General features: G+C 36.2%; 1 pseudogene; it reads right to left on the bottom strand.

The window, feature by feature from the left end:
* Window positions 1-1,515: 1,515 nt before the first annotated feature.
* Window positions 1,516-1,631, bottom strand: LOC112478077 (annotated as a pseudogene).
* Between the last annotated feature and the right edge of the window lie 9,415 nt (window positions 1,632-11,046).

Raw genomic sequence — 11,046 nt, forward strand, 5'->3', positions numbered from 1 at the left:
AATCATCAATGGCATTATTCAGAGAGCTAGAACAAATAACCCTAAAATTCATATAGAATCATAAAAGACTCCAAATAGGTACGGCAATCTTAAGAAAGAAGAACAAAGTTGGAGATATCACACTACCTGATATCAAATTATACTACAAGTCTACAGTAATCAAAACAGCATGGTACTGGTGTAAAAACAGATACATTGATCAATGGAACAGAATAGAGAGCCCAGAAATAAATCCACAATTATACATTCATTTAATATATAACAAAGGAGGTAACACTATACAATGGGGTAAAAACAGCCTCTTCAATAAATGGTGTTGGGAAAATTAGACAGATACATGCAAAAAAAAAAAAAGAAGCTGGAACACCTTCTCATACCATATACAAGAACAGACTCAAAATGGATTAAAGACTTAAATGTAAGACCCAAAACCATAAAACTTCTAGAAGAAAACATAGGCAGCAAACTCTGTAATATTGCTAACAGGAATTTCTTTTCAGATATATCTCCTTGGGCAAGGGAAACAAAAGAAAAAATAAACAAATGGAACTACATCAAACTAAAAAGTTTTTGTACAGCAAAGGAAACTATCAACAAAACAAAAAGACAACCAACTGTTTGGGAGAAAATACTCGCCAATGATACATCTGATAAGGGGGTTAATATTCAAAATTTATAAAGAACTTATACAACTCAACAACAAAAAAACAATCCCATTAAAAAATGGACAGAAGACCTGAACAGATACTTCTCCAAAGAGGAAATACAGATGGCTAATAGACATATGAAAAGATGCTCAAGGTCGCTAACCATCAGAGAAATGCAAATTGAAATGACAATGAGACGTCACCTCACACCTGTCAGAATGGCTATCATCAATAAATAAAAAACAAGTGATGACGAGAATGCAGAGAAAAGGGAACCCTCATACAATGTTGGTGGGATTGCAAATTGGTACATGCTATGGAAAACAGTATGGAGGTTTCTCAAAAAATTAAAAATAGATATACCTTTTGACCTAGCAATTGCACTTCTGGGTATTTATCCAAAGAAAATCAAAATAATAATTCGTAAAGATCTATGCTCTCCAATATTCATGGCAGCACAATTTACAATAGCCAAGATATGGAAGCAACCTAAATGCCCATCAACAGATGATTGGATAAATTATGGTTCATATATACAATGGAATATTACTCAGAAAGATAAATACTATATGATTTCACTTATATGCAGAATCTAAGGAACAAAAAGACTAATCAAAAACAGACTCACAAATACAGTGGACAATTTGGTGACAGACAGAGGGGAATGGGGTTGGGGAGCTGGAGGAATGGGGTGAAAGATTAAAGAAGTACAAATTAGTAGTCGATAGATGGTCATGGGGATGGGGAGCAGGACAGGGAATGCAGTTAGCATTTTTTTTTTAGGCGAGGCAACCCTTGGTTGACCTCACAGATTACAAGAACCTTATCAGCTTACAATCCCTAATTTTTTTTTATTATTTTTTTTTAATGCCTAGAGCACTTGATCTTCCTAGGTGGTCTCCCATCCAAGTACTAACCAGGCCCAACCCTGCTTAGCTTCCAAGATCAGATCGGATTGGGTTCCTTCAGGTTATGGCCGTAGACTGCAGTTAGCATTAATATGATGGCTAGGTGGAGGGCCTGGGGAGGGAGGGAGCAATTAGAGGGATCGTTTTATGAACTATATAGATGTCTAACCAATGTATTGTATACTTGAAACTAATTTAAATAAATAAATTTTTTTTAAAAAAATCACTGGTTTAGGCCTTTTGAGCCATGCTTCTCTTGCTCAGGCCCACCTCCATGTCTAGAAGTGTACTTTTCCTTCTAATAAAGCTTTTCTTTTCTACTGTTAAAAAACAAAAACAAACAACAAAAAACAAACACCACTGGTCTATAATAAAAACACACACCACTTTTGTTGAGTTGAAGTATTTGAAAGTAGGTTTCCAGGCCTCATGATATTTTACCCATAAATACCACAGTATATATATATTTCATAAGGACATGCACACACTCCTACATAACCACAACCCCACAATCACACCCAAGAAATTTAACTTTAATTACAATAATAATATGGCCTATTACCCAACTCAGATTCAAATTCCAGTTAGTTGATCACAGACAAATGTGTTTTCATATTTTTTAATGCTTGCCAATCTGATAGTGAGAAATATCGTAATGGAGTGTTTCTCAATGATTTATTATGAACTTTTCAAATATATAGTAAAGTGAAAGAACTTTCTCATTGTAGATTTAATCTGCATTTCTCTTGACAACAACGAAGTTCATACATTTAAAGGTGCTTATCGTTTTGGTGTGTACGAATCTTTGCTTTTCTTAATTTTTGAGTGATTTGTAAATAGTTGAGTCTATCTATGACATATGTTGCAATTATATTTCTCCCAGTTTGTCACTTGTCTTTTAAGTTTACTTATAATGTTTTTTTCACAAAGATTGTTTTTATTAATATAGTCAGATTCGTTGATCTTTTTTTGTTATTGCTTCTGGATGATGAACATATTTTAAAAGGTCTCCCCACAGAAAGATTATAAACAAATTCACTTAGGTTTTCTTCTAGCACTTGTATAGCTCATTTTTTTCCATTTGGAGTTTTTCCTGGAGTATCATATATGTTATGGATCCCAAATTATTGTTTTCAAATACCTGTGCAGTTGTACTAACACCATTTATTAACAAGTCTGTCTTCGCCCCAGTGATTTAAGATGCCACTTTATTCATTAATACACTTTCTTTTTACATGGTCCTATTTCTGAATAGTCTATTATGTTTTAGATCTGTTCATCTATTCATACCACACTATTTTAATTGTAGAGGATATAAAGTTTATTGGTACTTAATAGGATTATCTCTCCTCATTGATCCTCTTTCTTCCCAGATTTTCCTAAATATGCCTGTATGATTATTTTCCCATGTGCACTTTAGAATGAATTTGTCTGGTTTCAGAAATAATACCCATTGAAATTCTATTAGAGTACTGTTAAGCTGGGGATAATATACATCTTTATGAAGTCAAGTTATTGCATCTAAGACCAAGGAATATTTCCATTTGTCTTTGAGTATTGTTTTATAGTATACCCTTTAACAATAGCTTCTTAGGTTGACATAATGTATTTCTGTTTTCTCAGATCTAGAAAACCAACACTATTGAAGATCATATTTTACAACCTTGAAAAACTTGAGCACACTAGCTTTCTTTCTCAAGTGTCTTATAAAAATAACATCTTCAATTCATTAAGTACATTTTATGTAATCATTTAACTCATCAAGCAGTCTCAAAGATAGTTTTTTAACATTAATATTTTATAGATGCAAAAACAGAGACTCACAGAAACCAAGTAACCTGAGCGAGGTCAAACAGTTTGTACCTGGAGGAGACTCTGACTCTCACTAGAAAGTGGTTTCTGCCACACTATCCTTAAGACCTGATAAATGCTAACCAGCTGCCAGCAGAGGGAGCAATACTTCTATTGAAACCCAGATCTGTCCAAGAGCTTGCCGGTGAGAGACAGTCCTCAGTCCAGTTCCCTTTACTGATTGGAAAAACTCAGAAGTCAGAATTTGCCTGAACTCTTTTAGTTGCAAAAGATAGAACTGAAATTAGTCAGCTTTACTTCCAGGTGAGAGGATTGGACTGAGAGTAGAGTGGGCTTTCCCAGAAAAGAACATAGGATATATATAACCCCAAAATGACAAACACTCTACAGCTAGTAGTTTAAGATGTCAGGGGATATAATACTCCAATGTAGAAAATTCCTATCCCACAATGCCCATCAGTCCTGACCTGACTGCCCAATAGGTTTCTACTTTAATGTCCAAAGGCGCAATTAGGAATGTATGAATTCAATTTCGCACCTTTGTCCAAAACAAGAATGTCCAATCATTCTGTGTAGGTGTTTTTCCATAGGGGTATTATTTCATTTTCCATGGATTTATCCTTTAAATCTTCATCCTGATGTCTCCACTGATTCTGTAGTTCTATTATCTTGGGCTCTAAGTGTGAGTATATTGTATTGAAGTAACGGATATGAGCCCTGAGTTTGTTGGCTCCAAAAGCTTAGAATGAGCCATTTATGGTTTAACAGTTTTTACATGTAAAGAGAATTCTCACCCTTTTACTCACATTGTGAATAAATTCTATTACCTTATATGAAAAGACCATAAAAGGAATTCACCTAGGAGTGAAAACACTTCTAGAATTATGTTTTTATTCTCTCCCTTTGAAACACATTTAAGCAGAAAGAGTGAGCCAGGGGCCTTAAGAGTTGAGCAAGGTAATCAAAATTCACATGCGAGATTCCATTTCATTTAAAAATAAACCTGTCACATGTAAATTTTGAAATCCATCTCTTGGGTTACACACTTTACTATGTGTACAATATCCACAGCTCAAAGTGGAAAGCAAACTATGCCCAAGTATGATGTATAGTTTTATCTCAATATGACTTAATTTTTTATTCTTTTGTCATGATCCTGCCTAAAGCACAGCATATTTGTGATAAGAAAGTTAGTACTCAAGATCCATGTCTCTAGATAATAATAGCAACCGTAAGGTAAGTGCTAACTATGTAAAAGGTATTCCCCCAGCAATACTTGGAAATATTCCATTCCTGCAGCTTCCCCTTATTAACTGTGGGAGTTTGTTATCTGTGACTCGAATTTTCATATGCAAAATGATTACGAAAGAATGTACCTTATGGAACTGTTATTAGTAGTCATATTCCATCTCCCCATCACTGCCTCAGCCATTATTACTCTACTTTCTATCTCCATAGATTTACCTATTTTGAACATTTCATTTTGAGTTAATTTTTGCAGACGGTGTGAGGTAGGAAACTTCATTCTTTTGTATATGACTCTCCAATTGTCCCAGAACCATTTATTGAAAAAACTATTCTTTATGCATTGAATGATCTTGGCACTCTTGTTAAAAGTCACTTAACCATAGATATATGGGTTCATTTCTGGCTTCTCAATGCTATTTCACTGATTTATCTATCCTTATGCCAGTACTCCCATGTCTTGATTACTGTAGCTTTATATCAAGTATTGAAATCAGGAAGTGTGAGTCCTCCTACTTGTTCTTTTTAAAAAAATTTTTTTGACTATTTTGAGTCCCAAGAGGATAGTTTTTTTAACCTTACCATAGCTCGGAAAGTGTTTAACAGTTTTTACATGTAAAGAAAATTATCCCAGAGGAAGCTTTCTGAGTGAGTGGGCTGTCTTCTCTACCAATCTCAGCCTCATGTATATATCTCTTTTGTAGCTAAGGTTGCCGAAGGCAATAATGATATATTCATACTCAAGAAATATAATTCCTTAGGTATCTTCTGCATTACATAGTTTTCTACAGTAACAAATAGGAACAGAGGTTGGGCTGTAGAATTATTAACACTAATTAGTAGTGATGCTCCAAGTTGATTACTTGCTGTTGACCAATAAGCCTGCTACTGACATTAAAGAAGTACTTGAGAGATGCTAGACCCTGGTAGTTCGGGCCATCTCTGCCCTCAAGAAGTCCTCTGGAGACCTCCAACCCATGGGAATTACTTCAGCCCAGGAGTTGCTCTTAGTAATTCATTTGACTTGTCAGCTTTTTTTCTTTTTGAATTAGAGCTTATTTTTCCAGACCTTGATTCCACAAATACTTGAAGATTTGGAGTTTAATTTTAACAGGTTTTAACATTTTGATTTTGTACACTTCCTCCTTTGTCTTTTGTCACCTCTCTATTTTTGTTCTCTATATTTATCTTTTAGCTTATTTTAGCTTTACCAGATTTGACTCTTCTAAATCTTGGGGTCTAGAGTTTTTCACCCTATCTATTCTTGACTTTACAATGTATATTTTATTCTTTTTATATCCTTTTTTATTTAGCCCTAATTTTTTCTTTAATTTGCGTGTCTTTAACTTTTTAGTTATGTCTCTTCTAAACTTTTCTTTTTATGTTTTTAACCGAATCTATAACTTTAATTTTGGGGATCATTCTTGGTTCAGTCCTTTTATTTACAGTTCCTTTTCAATGTTTTTAACCTAAATTTCTGTTCACAGTTTTCTTTTTAAATATATATTTTTTGGTCCATTGTAATTTAAAAAAAGAAATTTTTTTGAATGCCCAGGCTATACTGGTGGGCAGGATTTATGGGTCCGGAAGTAACACAGCTGTGGGAAGGCCCATACCACAAATAAGAATGCTGGATACTGTTTCCCTCCTAGGCACCTCTCTGCTCACATTTCTGGCTCTGCTTGGCAGATCATCTGTCTCCATCACTGTTTTTCTCTAAAACTAAATGTTAACTGGGTTATATCAGAGACTCAGGAATGACAACTCTTTTGCACAGCTTTAAGTTTCTTACTTATGTAGGTGCATATTTGAAATTCTGGAATGAGTGCCCTTTATAAGAAGTTACATGTTCTAAAATCTATGGTCTCTGACATATATCACTAGTCTATTTAAGGGGCGGAGATTTAGGCAGAAAGTACCTCTCCTTCCTCTGGTTTCCTCTACTGCAGTAAACCATGTATCCAGCTGCTCAAACCAGAACCCCAAGAAACATTCATCAGCAAGCTCTGTCCTTGCTGCCTCCATATTTGACCCCTTCGTTACTCACCTGGGCTACTGTCATATCATCCCAACTTTGCTTCTAATATTGACCCTCTCTCTCCTTTTTCCATATAGCAGCCAAACCGATATTAAAATGTCAAATTGTATCACTCCCTACACAAAACCTGTAAATATCTTTCCACTGCACCTCAAATAAATCAGAACTTTACCAGAGCCTCCACTTAATGACTGCTCCCTGTCTAACTCTTGTTCCTCACCTATTCCTGGAGCTTCCTCTTGGACCGCCCCTGACCTTGGCAAGCTCTTTCCCACCTCAGAGCCTTTCCACATGAATTCCGTCTTCCAGAGGTACCTGTTGGCAAAGCTGGTTCTTTCTCATTGTTCAAGTAGGGTGACCAACCATCATGGCTTTCCTGGGACTGAAGGGATTCCAGGGTGGCAGGACTTTTGGTTTTAAAACAAGGAAATTCCTGAGCAAACTGGGTCAAACTGATTACCTACTTTCAAGTCTTAGATTTCAAGTATCCTCAGAAAAGCTTTTCTTGCCTGTGATATCCAAAGCAAGTTTCCCACCCAATTGTCCATTTGTCCTCATCTTAACATCCTGTTTCTTTAACAGGGAGGACTGACTGCACTTTGCAATTATTTTACCTTATCTATGTCTTGACTTCTTTTTTCCTTTGTGTCTTTGTCTCCTTCGCTAAGTCTAAGCATCATGGATGCCATCATGCCTGTCTTATTTCCTGTCATATCCCCAGTGCCTAGCACTGAGCCTGGTACACATCTGTTGAACTAAGGAAAGAAAAAGGAAGGATCAAAGGTTTAAAAAAAAAAAAAGAAAAAGAAAAGGAAAGAAGGAAAAGGGAGTACCCTTAACTTTAACATTTAGCCTTTTGTAAAGAACCAGAAAGGGTTTAATCTTCCCCTAAACTCCTGTGGAATGAGACAAACCTATTCTTTACTAACCTTTCATGTTTTTAAATTTGAATTTGTGTCCATTTTTCACGGATACCAGAAGATCTTTTTAGTGTGTGATTTAGTGTGTGAGTTTTCTTTACTCTCCTCCCTTTGTATTCCCCTTGGACCTCCTGAAGAATCATTTGATTTCCTTAATACAGAAATGCATCAACCCCAAATGCCTTCAGGGGCCACGCCAGCAATGCAAAGGAATGAAGCAAGCTGAATATAAGAAAAGTCAACTGAGGAAAACATAATCAAACTTGCCTTATTTTTACAAAACTATGGCTTAAACACATTTACATAATATTGGAAGTTTTATTTTAAATATGAAATGGCTTACAAATTGAAAAATATAAACATTTAATTATCTTGAATGCTGTCATAGGTTTTGTACACAGTTAACTTATATACACAGAGAAAAGTGTTTTTCCTCTGTTTATCCTGTATAACTGATCAAGTGTTCCTTGCAAGTCCCCAACCTCTGGGTTCCAGCAGGAAAAAAGATTTAATGTTCAATCCATTGCAAACCTTAGACTAATCCAATAATACAACATATTATTGAATATCAGATTTTTAAGAAAAATGCTTATTACCTTGTATTTCTGCTGCTTTCTACCGTATTCTCATTCAAAATGGTGAAGAGCACCTGGGGGCAGTGGGATTCACATGACTTTGCACCAGAGGAAGTCATGTGACATCTATTTTTTTATCATCATCTGGTTTTATGGCTGCTGAAGCATAGTTGGCTGGTTCCACCCTGGGACTTTCAACTAGCATCGACTTCTGACTTACATCTGATGTATACATGGTTTTTTCCATGCTAATCAAGCCGACCCTTAGCTAGTGCTTGGCTGTAGATCTGAATCTCTTCCAGGTCCTCCTTGCAGTCTCATAGCCAGTCAGTCTCAATGTCTGCTGTGGGGCGACCTGCTCCTTCCAACAGCAGGCATGACGACGAGCCCCGTGGCTCTCGGCATGCAACCAAGAGAGGCTTGGTGTCTAAATTAAAGCTGCTCGCTTCCTGGCTATGCCCCAACAGTTCTCTAATCTGTATTGGTGTACCCCATATTGACATGAAGCCTCTAAACAGGAGTCTCCTCCAGAATCTCAAACTGGGAAAGCTAGCATCCCTTCAGCGTATCTGACACTTCCCACTCTTCACGCCAAGACCCAAAGATGGAAAATGACGACACACTTCTTCTATCCCTCCTGATTCTTTTTTCTCTGCCTTTCCCCACAACCCCGTAATTAAAATGTGGCGGGGTGGGGCAGGTGGAGGCGGGGGAGGTTCCATTACTGTTACCATCGCTGCTTTCTGTGCTCTGGCCTCTTCACCTAGCCATCCCAGCAGGAGTCTTTTCTTTACATTAACTCTATAATCTCAGTTTTCAGAACTTAAACAAAAAAACAACTCTTCTCTTTCACCATTAACTGGATTTTAAGCCTATTTTCTTGCTGTAAATCTCGAAGAATGTCAAAAAAGGAATATTACCTTATTCTCACTCTCACATTGCTTTTGTAACATCGAAATTTCCCCCAGGGCTAACCAGAGAGATGGTCATATACTCGGAAAGGCACAATTATACTTTTCTCTAAATATCACTTCCGTTAAATTATATTTTTCTTTTTTAATTGGTTGCTCCTTTAATTTGGAACTAAAATCTCATGCATTTTCTTCCTCACTAGGATGTCACTGTCATGTTTGTATTTCTTACTACAGTTCACAATGCAAAATTAAGCCTTAAAATTTTAAAGTAAGAGAGGTATTTATTTTTATTCAAGTGAAACCAGCTGCTCAGAAATACAGGTACTTCTGAATATGGATACAATCTTTGCACCATGGTTTTTATATCAACTAATCACCCTTACAATATTTGTAAAATTCTGCTCTTCTGAAATCACTTTCTTTGTTATGGTCTTGTTTAACTGCAGTTTAGTGACTTCCCTTATAGCAATTTTCCACACTATCAATATTCAGTTAGATGGTAAAAATAATAATCTTAGCACGTTTCCATAATGTCTGAAATCAGGGAACTTTTCGAAATTTAGTTCTCAGCTTCACAATTACACTTCATACAATAATTTCTATTTTTGGAAACTGACTTCAGTGTAGCAAAGTGGGTCAGATTATATTTGCAGTTGAGTTTCCTCAAGACACAATTTCACTAAGAAGGAATAGATTACATAATATATTTATGTCACCTCTGAATGCCCGAGCAGGGTTATGTTCAGTGCGATGAGTTGAAATGTGAAACAAATGACCAAGTCTTTGATCCAATCTTGCTGGTTATCTAAGGCAGGGATTTTTTTTTTAATGGCTTAAAACAAGTTGGTTGTTTTGTTTCTTTTTATTTTTACATTTCAAGTAATCTCAAAGATTTTGCAGAACTAAGTCATTAAATTGCTGCTACCACACTGCAGCCAGTATTAAGCAGAGCATAGAACTGTCTGTGTATTAAGCAGTGGAACTATATTTAATTCATCGTGATACATCCATAGGGTTTTCCATACTTTAAGAATAGAGTATTCTTGGTGACTATAATGAACACTTGTATGTATTATAACCTTACAAAATATTTTCTCTTTGAATTTAAGTTTTGTAACAAGTCTAGCTTTAACACCAATTATCACAGGAGCATAATCATTTTGATCTGTTTATATTAAAACATTCGGGACTTTTCACAACACAGTGTTAAGTAGATAAAGAAGAGTTCTCAGGGTTGAGATCTAAGACACTCCATTATTCAGAAGAAGAGAATAAAGAGAAGCAAGCCAAAGAAACTGAGACATGAAGTAGAGGGAAAACTGGGAAGTAAGTGAAACACTTTGAGGAAAGAGGGATTAATGATGTCAGGTGCCACTGAGAGATCAAATATTAGGACTACTGGGACCATTGGTTTTAACAATGTGGAGATTATTTATGTGTCTAGTAAATCGATAGGTACAGTTTATTGCATATATAAAACTAATTGGAAATATTCTTGCTCCGGAGTTGACAAAATGCCTGAGAACTTATAGGACACATTGCATCCAAATTTTTACTTATTTGTGGCATTTCCTTAAATGAACCTATGTGATCTGGACTTCACTGCTGTGTGGGTCTTACCTTCAGTACCTTTTCCCCGCCACCCCACTTCCCACTCATATTTTGCTTTTGCCATGCTGACATCCTTGATCTTCCTCAAGCACATGGCCACTTCAGGGCCTGTGCACTTGTTGTTTTCTCTCTCTGCTTTTCTCCCAAGATATAAATAAAGTTCATTCTCTTCCTTTAGATGTCTGCTCCAATGTCACCTCATTGGAGAGGACTTCCCTGACTACCCTTGCTAAAAAACACCACTAGCCTCGACTTTTTCTTCCTATTATTATTATTATTTTATTATTTTGGTGGGGGGGGCAAGGCAACCCTCGGTTGACATCACAGATTGCAAGGGCCTTGTCAGCTTCCAATCCCTTACTTTTTTATTTTTTTA

Source organism: Pteropus alecto, unplaced genomic scaffold, assembly GCF_000325575.1.
Source record: "Pteropus alecto unplaced genomic scaffold, ASM32557v1 scaffold131, whole genome shotgun sequence".
Lineage (NCBI taxonomy): Eukaryota > Metazoa > Chordata > Mammalia > Chiroptera > Pteropodidae > Pteropus > Pteropus alecto.